Raw genomic sequence first — 14,669 nt, 5'->3', positions numbered from 1 at the left:
AACATCAAAACTATGAAAACCTAACTCCAGCGAGAAAGCATAGTTTGCCAAGCCGTTGGCAAGACGGTTTGCCTTCCTGTACATGTGAAGAATACGGACACACCAGTCCCTAGATATGAAGCCATGGCACAAGCATACCAGGAAGAAGAGAGGATGAGTTTCACTCACCCCTGTCCTGAGAAAACCAACCACCACCTGCGAATCAACCTCCAACTCCAGCCCGGTCACTTGCTTCTCCCAAGCAATGCAAAGTCCATAGTAGACTCTCCATAGCTCAGCCAAAGGAGCTGAACATATCCCTATGCGAAGAGAAAACCATACCTCCACGTTCCTGAACTATCCCGCAACACGCCTCCTGCCGTTGCCATACCAGGGTTGCCTTGAGATGCCCCATCCGTATTCATCTTCATCCAACCATCTGAAGGAGCAGTCCAAGCAATCATTCGGTCCACACGCACCGATGGTGATCGGATGTTCCTCATAGTTCTATTCGCACCACGTCCTAGTGCTTCCAAAGACATTACCACAGCGCCACTTCCAACCTTACCAAACGGCCATACTAAACACCATTGACCATAAACATCCCTCAACCTGATACACAGCATTGATGTTTTCATATAACCACTCAAGTAGAGTAGACTGAAAAAACCGGGGATGCTTCGCAGCGGGTACCATTCGTTGCCAAAGACCCGCCATTGCTCCACAATCCCTCAAAACATGAAGTATCGTCTAAACTCCACTCCTGCAAACCTGACAGTTCGGTGAATCTCCCAAGTGCCTACGAAATCTTTCAGCATTTGTCATGATCACCTGATGACCAACTAGCCATAGTTTTATCACACAACTTAACTGCGGGTCAAAATATAGATCTACTAGAAGATCTTACAAAATAGATGTTATTTTCATAAGTCATATACAGAAGAAAAAAAACTTACAATCCGATTCCGTAAAAAAAACTTTTAAAATAAATAAAATAATCACATATATGATGTTTTGAATAAAAATTACAAAATAAACAAAAAAAATTTCAATCCGTGCTCATATTCTAGTAACATTAATATTTAGATACGTACACAAATATCTATTTCTATATATATATATATATATATATATATATATATATATATTAAACTAACTTCCATATGTAATTTCTTATTAATATCTCTCGTTCTTTTCTCAACCACTTTCTAAGATTAGAATTTTGCTGTAAATTGGTAAAAAGTAGAGGCGATATCAGGGTGTCAAAATAGGTAATAGAACTCGACTCGATCCTAACTATATGGATTCAAGATATGTGGACCGATTTATTCTTAGGTCAAACGGAGAGATAAAAACGGTAAAGGCTTTTGTCTCAAAGGTACACACGAATCCTCTTCGTTCCCAAGGCGATAAATCACTAATTGGTTTTGTTTCTGTTTAAAGAATTTTGATTAGTACGGCTTTCAACTGATTATAATGTTGTTCTTCTCTCTAGTCGATATCTGTTTTGAATCTTCTGGCAAGTATTGGTGTATGTATAGTTTTCATATCTGGTTCATATTTTTTGAGAAGGATGATTAGGTTTTTTTTGTTCCGCAATTCATCTGTCTCTTAGCTTTTTTATTTTAGTTTTTTTTTTCTATCTTTTGATGATGCAGATTAGTTGTGTTAAGAAAAAATGGTGGGTGGAAGGAAGAAAGCCAAAATATGTGACCAAGTGTCACATGAGGAAGAAGATAGGATTAGCCACTTACCCGATCCTTTGATATGTGAAATACTTTATCATCTTTCTACCAAGGATGCTGTTAGAACAAGTGTTTTATCCACCAGATGGAGATATCTTTGGCAATCAGTTCCCGGATTGGACTTAGGCTCCACCTCATTCTTAAAGTTTGATGCCTTTGTGAGTTTTGTTGAAAGGTATTTTATTTCCCACAGGGAGTCATGGATTCGCAAACTCCGCTTAAGTTTTTATAGTCATGGTATGTGTGATCTTGCGTCATGGATTGATGCTGTGACTAGGCGTAAGATTCAGCATCTTGAGGTTGATTATAATGCATATGATAATCATAAGATACCCCTGAGTTTATATACATGCGAGACACTGGTACACTTACGACTTTGCAAGGTCACCTTGCCTAATGCTGAGTTTGTTACCTTACTGATGTAAGAACGGGAGCTGAATTACCAGCTGTAGCAGTGGCTGAAGTACTACATGACAAACTTCTTGAATGTACAACCTGAAGAACTTCCCGATAGACTGCATGAAGTACTTTTTGGAGAGACCAGCTTGTACCAGTTGAGGAGAACTATGATATCCTTCCGATATGTGCAAGAATCATAAACAAACATACTTTGGAACTGACCACTGGAACTAGAAGTGATGCGGACCTTCAACGGGCTGAAAGATCATATCGTTGGAATGGGACCGTTGCACTCTTTTTCCCTTATCTAGGGTTTTTCCCAATGGGTTTACCTAGAAAGGTTTTTAATGAGGCAACCTCCTTCCACATATCTTCCTACACATATTCCAATGTGGAAGATCAAAGAAAGCCACCCTTGTTTCGAACTAGTTCAAGGCATGGTTCCGGGAGCCCTTCCGCAAGTCAATCATCACTCAAAATGGACATTTCCATAAATGGCTCAAACCAAAGCATCCCTTGGCGTCCTGGAGAGCTTCTATATCACTTGGAGACTTCACCACACATCTTAGGATGCACCCCACCTCACTTGATTAGGCGGATCAAGCTAAAGTGCAACTTTCCTTATTTGGATATGTTTGTCTTTATGACACAATGGTCTTTTCCTTATTCAATGGTGCGCCTTTGTGAGACTCTCAAGACCATCCATAAGCTTCCTAGAATGTATCTAGACGTCCCAAGAAACCACAACTCCGGTCCCAAGTTATCAAGACTCAAGGTGCATCACAACTTTCCGAATGTGGCCGATATTCTCATTCAATTCCCAAAGATCAAGATTTTCATTAATTATTGTGATTTCTTTCTTTATTTTAGCATTTAGAAGTTGTACTCGAGCCCCTTTATAAGCTCTATTACTTTGTACTTTGGAAGACACGTTTTTGAATAATAAGAAATTTCAGTTTGCTTCAACACTTTGTGTTTTGAATCAAATCCTTGTTCCTGCAAGTTCTAGGTAGTTTGTGGAATCAAACAACTTAGGTTTCGTGTAGAGTCTCTGATCCTTGCGAGGAATAGCCCTTGGATCATTTTCTCTAGCCCTCGGTGTTGTGGAATCAGCATCAAACCGGTTATTTTCCATCATATCGCTTCCGCCAAACTTCTAAGTCTTTGAATCCATGAGTCTTGTCTTGGTGGATTCCGAGGCTTGTATCATTGGTATCAGAGCTTAAACACTCCTATCTTACTAGGTTATTTCGTTCCTTGTTTTGTTTTTGTTTATATTTTAATTCAGTTTTAAAATTTCATACAAAAACCATAAAAAAAAAAAGTTTGTTTTCGTTTGTTTTATTGCTTGAATTTTATAAAATTGAAAAAAAATCATAAAAACTATTTTCCTTCTGTTTTTAGCTTATATAAAGTCTTAAAAACCCATAAAAAATTTTGTTCTTATTTTTAAAATTCGTTTGCTATTTCTGATTTGAATTCTGTTCTGATTTGTCTCAGTTTTTGCTGTTTAGCTTGCTTAGTTCAGATATCTATTGATCTCTCTTGTTTATCTTTGAATTTTGCAAGGAACTATGGGTGACGAAAATCCTATCACACTAGAGACCATCATGACAACGCTCACTACCATGAACATCAACATGAAAACCATGTCAACACGGCTCACCCAACTGGAGCAAATGAATCAGAATGCACCACCACTCGTCCAAAGAAGGAACCTGCAGCCTGAAGTTCAAGAAGGCAACTATGATCCTCATCAAGAAGAGGAACCACCAGACTTACAACCTCAACAGCAGCACGTGGCCTTTGATCAACCCAATCGAAGAGCTCAAGGAGACCGAAACCGTGTTTGTGAAGATGACAGAAACCTACCACCTGAAGTGAAGCTCACTGCACCTACCTTTGCGGGAAAAATTGATCCTTCAGCTTACTTGGAATGGGAAAAGAGGATGGAGCACCTCTTTGAGTATTATCACTACACAGAGCCAAAGAAGATAGCCCTAGCTGTTGCAAGTCTCACGGATCATGCACTAGCTTGGTGGGATAGAGAAGTAGCTGAGAAGAGGAGACTTAGATACCAACAAATCACACGCTGGCCTGACATGAAGTTTGAGCTTCACAAAAGGTATGTACCACCTCATTACTACCACGATTTACTAAAACAATTTCGTGCTTTGTTTCAGGGATCTAGGAGTGTAGAAGAGTATTATGAGGAATTTGAACTCATAAGAAGCCCTCTCGTTCTTGAGGAGAACGAGGAGCCTCTCATGTCCCAGTTTGTAGATGGCCTCCAAGATCGCATACAACGCAAAGTGGAGACGCAGCCCTACCACTCCCTACAAGAAGTTCTACACCTCGCTATGCAACATGAGCAACAAATCAAAAAAGAAGTTCGCGCAATGCAAGCAAAATCAAAGGTATGCGCTAATACACGGTTTAGTTGCTATGTCGATAAGTCCTATTTTCCTCCAATCACGGATATGACGCACTTGTCTTTGCCAAAAGACCCACTTTCAGATTTTGGAGCTAAAAAGGATCAAATTATAACACCCAATGGTGTATCTATCACGGTGAACCACACGCCTACACTAGAGCTGAATGCTGCAAAAGGAGTCTACCGCTCAATGCTGCTCCAGGATGAACCACCTGATGCACCAATCCGCCATCAAACAAAGCAATACCAAGGTAAGACTTTAGAGTCCCAAAACCTCATGAAAGCTAACTTGCTTTCTCTTGGTGCAGATAAAATAGTTTCAAGGTCGAAACTCATTCAAGGGGGAGGGGATGATGTAAGAACGGGAGCTGAATTACCAGCTGTAGCAGGGGCTGAAGTACTACATGACAGACTTCTTGATGTATAACCTGAAGAACTTCCCGATAGACTGCCTAAAGTACTTTTTGGAGAGAACCAGCTTGTACTAGTTGAGGAGAACTATGATATCCTTTCGATATGTGCAAGAATCAGAAACAAACATACTTTGGAGCTGACCACTGGAACTAGAAATGATGCAGACCTTCAACGGGCTGAAAGATCATATCGTTGGAATGGGACCGTTGCACTATTTTTCCCTTATCTAGGGTTTTTCCCAATGGGTTTACCTAGAAAGGTTTTTAATGAGGCAACCTCCTTCCACATATCTTCCTACATATATTCCAATGTGGAAGATCAAAGAAAGCCACCCTTGTTTCGAACTAGTTCAAGGCTTGGTTCAGGGAGCCCTTCCGCAAGTCAATCATCACTCAAAATGGACCTTTCCATAAATGGCTCAAACCAAAGCATCCCTTGGCGTCCTGGAGAGCTTCTATATCACTTGGAGACTTCACCACACATCTTAGGATGCACCCCACCTCACTTGATTAGGCGGATCAAGCTAAAGTGCAACTTTCCTTATTTGGATATGTTTGTCTTTATGACACAATGGTCTTTTCCTTATTCAATGGTGCGCCTTTGTGAGACTCTCAAGACCATCCAGAAGCTTCCTAGAATGTATCTAGACTTCCCAAGAAACCACAACTCCGGCCCCAAGTTATCAAGACTCAAGGTGCATCACAACTTTCCGAATGTGGCCGATATTCTCATTCAATTCCCAAAGATCAAGATTTTCATTAATTATTGTGATTTCTTTCTTTATTTTAGCATTTAGAAGTTGTACTCGAGCCGCTTAATAAGCTCTATTATTTTGTACTTTGGAAGAAATGTTTTTGAATAATAAGAAATTTCAGTTTGCTTCAACACTTTGTGTTTTGAATCAAATCCTTGTTCCTGTGAGTTCTAGGTAGTTTGTGGAATCAAACAACTTAGGTTTCGTGTAGAGTCTCTGATCCTTGCGAGGAATAGCCCTTGGATAATATTTTCTAGCCCTCGGTGTTGTGGAATCAGCATCAAACCGGTTACTTTCCATCATATCGCTTCCGCCAAGCTTCTAAGTCTTTGAGTCCGTGAGTCTTGTCTTGGTGGATTCCGAGGCTTGTATCACCTACCTTGTCTGAAGATCATCCATTTAAGGAATATTAAGTATCCCAACGAGACCACCTTGCAGAAACTTATCTCAGGCTCTCCTGTTCTGGAAGATTTTACCAGCATCAGATATTCCAAGGTTGATGCGGGACATGTTTTACAATTGCGCTCTCATACGCTAAAGAGAATCGACATATATAATGAGTTCACCCAAGTTGTGATTGATGCACCTCGACTCCAGTGTTTGAGGGCGTCGGTCTCCTCACCAAAGAGCTTTCAGATTGTCAATTTGGGTTCCTCTGCCAAACTAGAAATTAGTTTCCCTTCTCGTGATGTGACATACAGTAGCAACACAATTCATAACGTCCTCACTGATATATCGAGGGTCAGGGAGCTAGTTATTACTAATGGTATTTGGAAGGTATACATCTCAACTTTTAAGCATATATACGAATGAAATTCTCACCATAATACGAATGAAATCTTTCAATATTCGAAACCAGGACCAGTGCTTCAGTTTCATGATCTATCTCGTTTGAATGTTAAATTTTCTAAATCTGATCTTGAAATGTTGCCAACCATTCTTGAGAACTGCCCAAAACTAGAATCTTTAGTAATGGTAAGGAATAGCTATTATTTATGCATATTGTTTGTGAAAATATTTTGTGTATATTTCTCTAGTCAAATTGTTTTCTTCTGTTTTTGTAGGAATTGGTTCAGGACGGATTCATGTTTCTTCGTCCTAAGAAGACCACAGAACCGAAGGTGATGTTTTCAACAGTGCCTATGTGTTTAGTATCATCACTCAAGGTAGTGGAATGGAAACGTTCAATCACAGGATATGAAGAAGAAACAGAGCTAGTAAGATACTTCCTGAAGAATTCAAAAATCATGGAGAAACTAAAGCTCGACGTTTACTATACCGAGAAGGCTAAGTGTGCCTTCCTTCAAGAACTCCTTACAATGCCAAGATGCTCTACCGTTTGTAAAATCCATTGTTCTTTGATTCCTAAAAAAAGTTTGATCTTTTAGGTCGTTAAATTAGTTGATTTTAGGAGGGATATATTAAGCTTTGAGCCACAAGCAAATATTGAAGATTGAAGTCTTTCTTATTACTTGGTGGTTGCTGCTCATGTATTAATCATTACCAACTTTAATTCAAATTTGATTGGTATCTCCACAAATTGTTCAAGCATTGATTGGTCTTCATGGAGGAGGTTCTCATATATCTCGGTGTTTCTTGTCTCTATATGGACTGCATTTAATGGGTTCACATCGATGAGGCCACTTTTGAGAGACTTGTCTTATCCTATCATGTCCTCGAGGAGTTAGTTAAAAGATGGATGTCGGGTTCTCTCTAAGTCATTGAAGAGGCTCATTATGAGGGGTATTAAACTTGAATTTTAAAGGATTTTGTATGATTTAAATATCTTAGAATTTTAAAAAATTTGATTATTTTTAGAAATTTTATATTAAAAAAAATGAAATGTGATTCTGTCATATTTTATTATAAACTTTGGATGAATTTAAAATATTTCACAACATAGAAAGGAGAATTTGATTCCGATCTTTTCAACGACACATAACTTGGAGATGATAATATACTTGAGTTGGGAGGCAAATACCATCCAACTAAAATTGCAGACATTTTGGTTTACAGTTTTAAAGTTACTGTCACTTTCCCAGAATAGATCCGGAATGATGTAACCTGCGAGTAACCAACTTTGAGACTAATTTCCCATCAAACCACAAGGAATCAGTAGCCGATATTTATGTCATTAGAAGATAGTTCTTTCACGTTAATACTGAAAAAGAGTTTAGTTAAGCTTTCAAATACTAAATTCTGCTTTTTGTTTTTTTTTTTTTTTTTTTGTAAAACTGTGAATTTTCATTGATGAAACTCAATTGTAGTGATACAATAAACTTATAAGAAACAAGAGATAGCCTTTGCCACAAAAAAAACTAAAAGACAAAAGGAATCTTCCATCAAGCAAGAGGGCAAAAGCACCCACTGTTAGTATCCGAATCTCAGCCAACCAAAAGGAGACCACCAGTCAAACCAGAAACTTAGAGTTTCTCCATTACCAACCCGAGATCTTATAAATTGGGAAGCAAGTGGGCGAAGATGGAGCAGGGATCTCCACGTCCAAGAGATTTGCTTTTTCGCATCAATATTCCAGAACACATCATCTTTGATTTTGTTGTTACGCATCCACTCTGCCCAAAGTGAGTCAGTTGCGGTTAGTAACCTCCAAATGAGCTTGAGACAGAGAGTTTTGTTCCACTGTGCAAAGCTCCTGAATCCTAAGCCTCCTTCTTCCTTTGGTAAGCACAACAAGTGCCAAGCAACTTTTACATTTGGCTTCTTATTGATATCACCACACCACAAGAATCTCGAACACATACTCTCGATGCTTTTCACACAACCCTTTGGCAGGATGAAGGCTGAAGCCCAGAAATTGACTGTACCGTAGATAGTAGAGGCTATTAGTTCCCTTCTACCTGCGTACGAGAGTGCGCAGACAGACCAAGTCGTGAATTTGTTGGAGATATTGTCAAGCAGGGGTCTGTAGTCACACAGTTTTAGTTTCCTGTGCATTAGCGGTAGGCCAAGATACCTTATGGCCTTTTTGTTTTTTATTGCTTATCTGTGATCACATCATACAAATCTATCAAATCACAACGCACGTCTTTACGAATCAACACAATCGATTTTAGAAATCAAATGAAAAGCTTGACTTAGAATCTTCAGCATCATCTTCGGATGCAATGCAACCTAACATTATGAACAAGGAGGGACATATATATATATATATATATATATATATAACTTATCTTCTGTCTCCCTATTAAATCTTACATTCCATACAGTCTGAAGCGCATTGGCGAGCGAGAGTTTTTATATGAGCTCCAGCTTCGGCTCAAGACTCATTATTTGACCAACGTAGGACATGGACTCCGAATCTACATAATGGCGAGCGATTATTTGAGTTCTTCGGGCTTCGGCTTTGAGTATTGACTCTGACTCGAGCTTCGGCTGCGAATCCAAATTCTAGAGATGTTATTTGAGTAAATGAGTGATTACAGTTCGAAAACAAATTAATTATGAACGTTAGGAACGTTGACAAAAAAAAATGTTTAGAATAGAACTAATAAACAACTCAGTTACGGCCCATATTGAAAACAATTTTAACCAATATTGAGTTGCCATGGTTGAATGTTGGGCTTTTGTGTTATATAAACACTCATTATATATATACAGAAGAACATAATCTCTCGAGTCTCAGATAAATAGGATTTCATAATTCTAGCAACTGTTTCCATTCTCGTTGGTCAAATAACGATCTACAGAGTTCCGCCAAGTGATTTCATTCTGTTTGGCCAATACACCGTAGGTTCTTCTTCTTATTTAACCTTTTGTTGGGTGAAAACTGAAAAGTCATCTTATGAGATTTTGAAAACCCTAACCCTAACCCTAATTTGTCTGAATGTGGTTCGTCGTCTCTCTATCACTGTAGTTACTTTGGGTATGTCACAGTGAATCTTATTCGTATTCTTGCTTTTGTTGATGTTAATTATTTTATAGATTTTGTTATTATTACTTGAACTTGGACCGAAACTGTTGGTTGCAAGCTAGTAAGATACTTGTTGAAGAATTCAAAAATCCTGGAGAAATTAAGGCTCGATATTTACTATACCGAAAAGGCTAAGTGTGCCATCCTTCAAGAACTCCTTACAATGCCAAGATGCTCTACAGATTGTGAAATCCATTGTTCTATGATTCCTAAAAAATAAATATTATTGAACGATCATTTAATTTGAGTCAAAAATAGATATTGTTGAATATTGTTAAAAAATAAAGGTTGATGTTTTGGGTCGTTAAACTAGTTGAATTCTTGTGATTTTATTGTCTGTTCAAATGTTAGAAAACTCTTTGCCTTTAATAATGTTTTTATTTTAATTTATTATATCTCTAAGAGTAATTAACACACTAGTATCCATCGACTAGTTTGTTACTGTATGAATACGCTTTTCTTCGACAAGTTTTTAATAAAAGATTTTGTGATTGATGCTCCTTGATCACAGTACTTTTGGTAATCAACGATATATTGGTTGAGTATAGTAAACGTTACGGATTCCAATGCCAAGGTAAATATCACTCCCCCCTTTGGTTTGGATTTTTTTTATGAACCAAGCATTTCATCAAGGATATTATTAACTCTAAGAAAATGTATTACGAAGAGACGAGAGTCGACTCAAACAAAATTTTGTGCGTTTGATTCAAAATATTAAGCTTTAACAAATCATATTAACTAATGAGAATTTTGCATGATTTTGATTTATGTTTTGATTTAACAATTTTTTACAAAACAAAACCAAAAATATAAATCAAATAGTACAATTCAACAAAACTTAAACTCAAGCTTTAAATAACAAATCATGATTACTGAGATTTTTTAATAACAAAACTCAAATCTTTTGCAAACACCACAACATACATACTTATAGTACTTCTCACTTCTACTATACAGACACTTATTAGACTTAACTAGCTAGTAGACCCTAGAGAGTACTAACTTAATTACAAGAAAACTCTATTCTCTTTAAAAAGTTCGAAACAAACACATCTCTTTACTATTGACATAAAACAGTTTGCTAATATAGAAATAAAAACTTCTTATACTTAAAGATCGAGAATCTTATATGTAGTATGATATAAATTATTATGTAGTATGATATAAATTTTACAAAGCTAAAAAAAGTGAAAATTAATAAAAACTTCTTAGAACACCTCCAATCTTATTATATAAAGTTAGGTTTTGAAAGTTAGCCATTAACAAGATTTTGACATGTGTCAAGTTATCAATCTCAGATTTTGACAAATGTAAAAGTTAATATTTAAAAAGAGAAATTTGATTACAACAAAAATATAAAATATTTTGTTTAAAAAAAATTAATAATGTAAAAAGATAATTATCAAAATTACATAATTTATTAAAAATACAAAGTTTTTTTAAAATAATTATAAGGAGATTATATATATATATATATATATATTTCATAAAATTCGAAATTATAATATTATTTACTTATTTTTAGTTAAGTTATTAATTCTACAAAAAATTGAAAAAGGGATTAAGGAAAATATACCGTTAATTATTAATTTTAAATTTTGTAAATACTCACTTCTATATAAACATAGATCGTCTCATATTTAAATAATTTATTCAAAAACACTGCTTTCAATTTTGTTTAATTGGGAAATGTTTTTTAATGGGAAAGTAAATTTTTCTTATTTTTAAACCAAAATTTTCTCATACTTTTTACTTTTTCAGTTGGGAATAGGTAAGATTAATATGTTGACCCAAAAGAAAAATTAATATATGTGTTTTCTTTTCCTAATACTGTATTTTAAAATTTATTGTAGTATTTTTAGATTGTTTTATTTAATTTATATTTTTATCTTTGAATTATTTGGAATTCATATATTGCAGTGCTTATAATTTTCTATTGTTTCTTTAATTATGTTAAATTAATATTCTTCTAATTTTTCAATGGTTGGTTATAAACCCCTTTTTTTTTTTTTGCAAACATAATTGTTGCCATTATTCATTCATTCAATCCCAATGAGAGATAACGATTAGAAGCTCATCAACCTAATGGATAGATAAAATAGGCTAATCAAACACAAGGTTACAACAAACATAGATAGATAGATTAGAAAAACATAAATCGTTGTTGATAGATCCATATGAGCTCAAAGACTGTGACACCCTGGTTTGCGGAAAGGTTTAAAAGAATTGATTTGGCCACATATGTCACCAAAATGCACTTATTTTTCCAGTCAAGGGTCCTGAGAGAACTTCATGATGGGTGACCTTCGTAGATGTGATTGTCGAAACGGTGCGAGTGAGGACAAAACACAGAAAAATATCATTTGTTGATTTGTAAGGTTTGTAAATAAGTTTTTAAAGCCTTCCAGACGTAACAAACCGGCCATCGAATATGGGTGGGTCCACGGACCGAGAATAGATGTAGGACCCACTTAGGAAGGTAGGCCTATGGACTGGGAGTGGACATGGGCTCACTAAGCAAGGTAGCGGTTGAGGCGTTACAAAGACAGAGGCTACATCATGGTGTGTCAAAGATACTTCTACGAATACATTGGGAAATTTAATATTAGTTACTATCAAAAGATTTTGTGACGTTAGAATTTTTTTTTTACTTTAATTGGTTGTCGGAGCAAGCCATTTTGAGATAGCAAAAAGACGTGAACATGTTCTCTCCACACAGGAAGAAGGCAGAGCTGAGGTTCTCTCTATAGTGGAGAAGGTTGGACGCAAGGTTATTTCTCCAAGGGAGGATGGTGGAGGAGGTTGGACGCAATGTTATCTCCCCAAGGGAGGAAGGCAGAGCCAAGGTTCTCTCCACGGTGGAGGAGGTTGGACGCAAGGTTCTCTCCATAAGGGATAAGGGCGGAGCCGAGGTTTTCTCCATGGTGGTCATACATTATTGTGATGATACATCATTAATTAATATATTATGTAATATATTTTTTATTCAAAATATTTTTTGAGCCGACAATTTTAGTAATTAAAAAACTATGCAGAAGTGAAAGTAAAATAGTTGGCTTAATGTGTTCATATAGACATTTTCTAGGTGGTGATAAAAAATATATTTGTAACATAAAGTATATTTAGGTGTAAAAAATATACTTTTAATAGTAACACACATCAAAGATTTGTAAATGGATATAAATCAGTGTATTATAACAAATGTACTATTTATAAATAACGTACAACAATTTTTAGTATATTTTTATTAAATTTAATTTAATTTATAAAACTTTAAACCCGTACATCGGGCGGGTCCTCATCTAGTAGAATATCTTATTAAGAAGAAAAAAAAGCATGAGAGGGAAGAAGAGAAAGGTTCTTATTTTAATTGATCCATTCTTTATTTTCAAATTAAAATTTAAATATATAACTAAACTATATTAATATTTTGAAGTTGAGACCATCATTTTGGTATGTTATTACAAAACTAAAAATATTCACGTAGCATTTTATGGAAATAAAATAATACTTTCTAAACTAAAAATATCCCACATCGGCAACAAAAGAAATCAACTATTAAAATTGTTTCTTATAAATAGTATCAGAAACTACGTTGTGGGTATCTTATGAAATTAGATTAATTAAAATCGAGTCCTTTTAAATCTAGTAAAATTTATAAAATAAATCCGCCATTTAGCAGATTATAAAGTCCTTTTTCTCTAGGTACTCAAAAAGATTGTTGAATATTTCGTTTGGGCTTTGAGCCACAAGTAAATATTGCAGTTTAAGTCTTGCACAAGTAATAGTTACCAACTTTATTTCGAATTTGATGGATACTTGCACAATTTACTCAAGCACTAATTTATGTGCTGCAGGAAGCTGTTGGAAGTGCATAAAAGCAAATTCAGAAGATTTATAATAAAGAAGATGAGTTTTCAATGCAAATAAATCAAGTCGCGCTTTTAAGGTTTCTTTTTGTCAATGCAGTTTTCTGTAATGAGAGTTATGTCGCAAAAATGAAGCTTGAGTAAGGTAAAATTGGGAAACTCACTTTAGGTTGCTAATTTGAAACTGCATCAACTTCTTCTCTTTTGTCAAATGCAACAAACATCATTTTTTTTTTTTTAATATCTGTCCCCAAATCATCAAAGACATATGTTTTTGAACTGTTATTATTGTAAACAAATTATGGTGTTAATATATGTGCCATAAGTCTAATCTGTTGCTTATGGTTTAGTAAATTGATCTATTAGCGGACATCATAATTTGAAAACAGTTTTTTATAGTATGTGAACAAAAGGAACAATACTTGGGTTCACCCCTAGGGGTGAACCTCTCCATTCACCCCCTTATAAAATAAGGAAATAAAATCTGTATACATTATTATAAAATTTAAAACTTAAACCGTTTTTTAATAAACCCAAACCGACATAAATGAAATCTAAATTCTAACCATCTCATTTGTGAATCCAAACCGACATATAATTTTGTTTTATTTGTAAAATCTAAACTCTAACCATCTCATTTGTGAACCCAAACCGACATATAATTTCGTTCTACTTGTAAAATCTAAATCCTAACATCTCATTTGTGAACCCAAACCGACATATAATTTTGTTTCATTTATAAAATCTAAACCTTAACCTTCTCATTTGTGAACCCAAACCGACATATAATTTCGTTCTAATTGTAAAATCTAAACCCTAACCACCTCATTTGTAAACCCAAACCGACATATAATTTCGTTTTAATTGTAAAATCTAAACCCTAACCACTTCATTTGTAAACCCAAACCGACATATAATTTTACTCTAGTTTTAAAAATCTAAACCAAGCCAAATAATTAATTTTCCTTAATTAAAAATATACAGAATTTGTTTCTTTAATTTGGGTTGCTTTTTAATTTAATTTTGATTTATTTTTTAAATGAAATATTAGATGGAAGATTCTGATTGGAGAGGTTCACCCCAATGGGTGAACCTAAGTATTTTTCGAACAAAAGGGGGAGTTTCCGGTTTGGTCCAACCGTTC

General features: G+C 35.4%; 1 pseudogene; it reads left to right on the top strand.

Annotated features, from left to right (window-relative positions):
• The first annotated feature begins 1,392 nt into the window (after positions 1 to 1,392).
• On the top strand, positions 1,393 to 7,113 carry LOC109126915 (F-box/FBD/LRR-repeat protein At1g51370 pseudogene; annotated as a pseudogene).
• The last annotated feature ends 7,556 nt before the right edge of the window (positions 7,114 to 14,669 follow it).

Source organism: Camelina sativa, chromosome 2, assembly GCF_030686135.1.
Source record: "Camelina sativa cultivar CO46 ecotype springtype chromosome 2, ASM3068613v1".
Taxonomy (NCBI): Eukaryota; Viridiplantae; Streptophyta; class Magnoliopsida; order Brassicales; family Brassicaceae; genus Camelina; species Camelina sativa.
The sequence above is the reverse complement of the archived record's forward strand: the minus strand, read 5'-3'. Positions and strand labels throughout refer to the sequence as shown.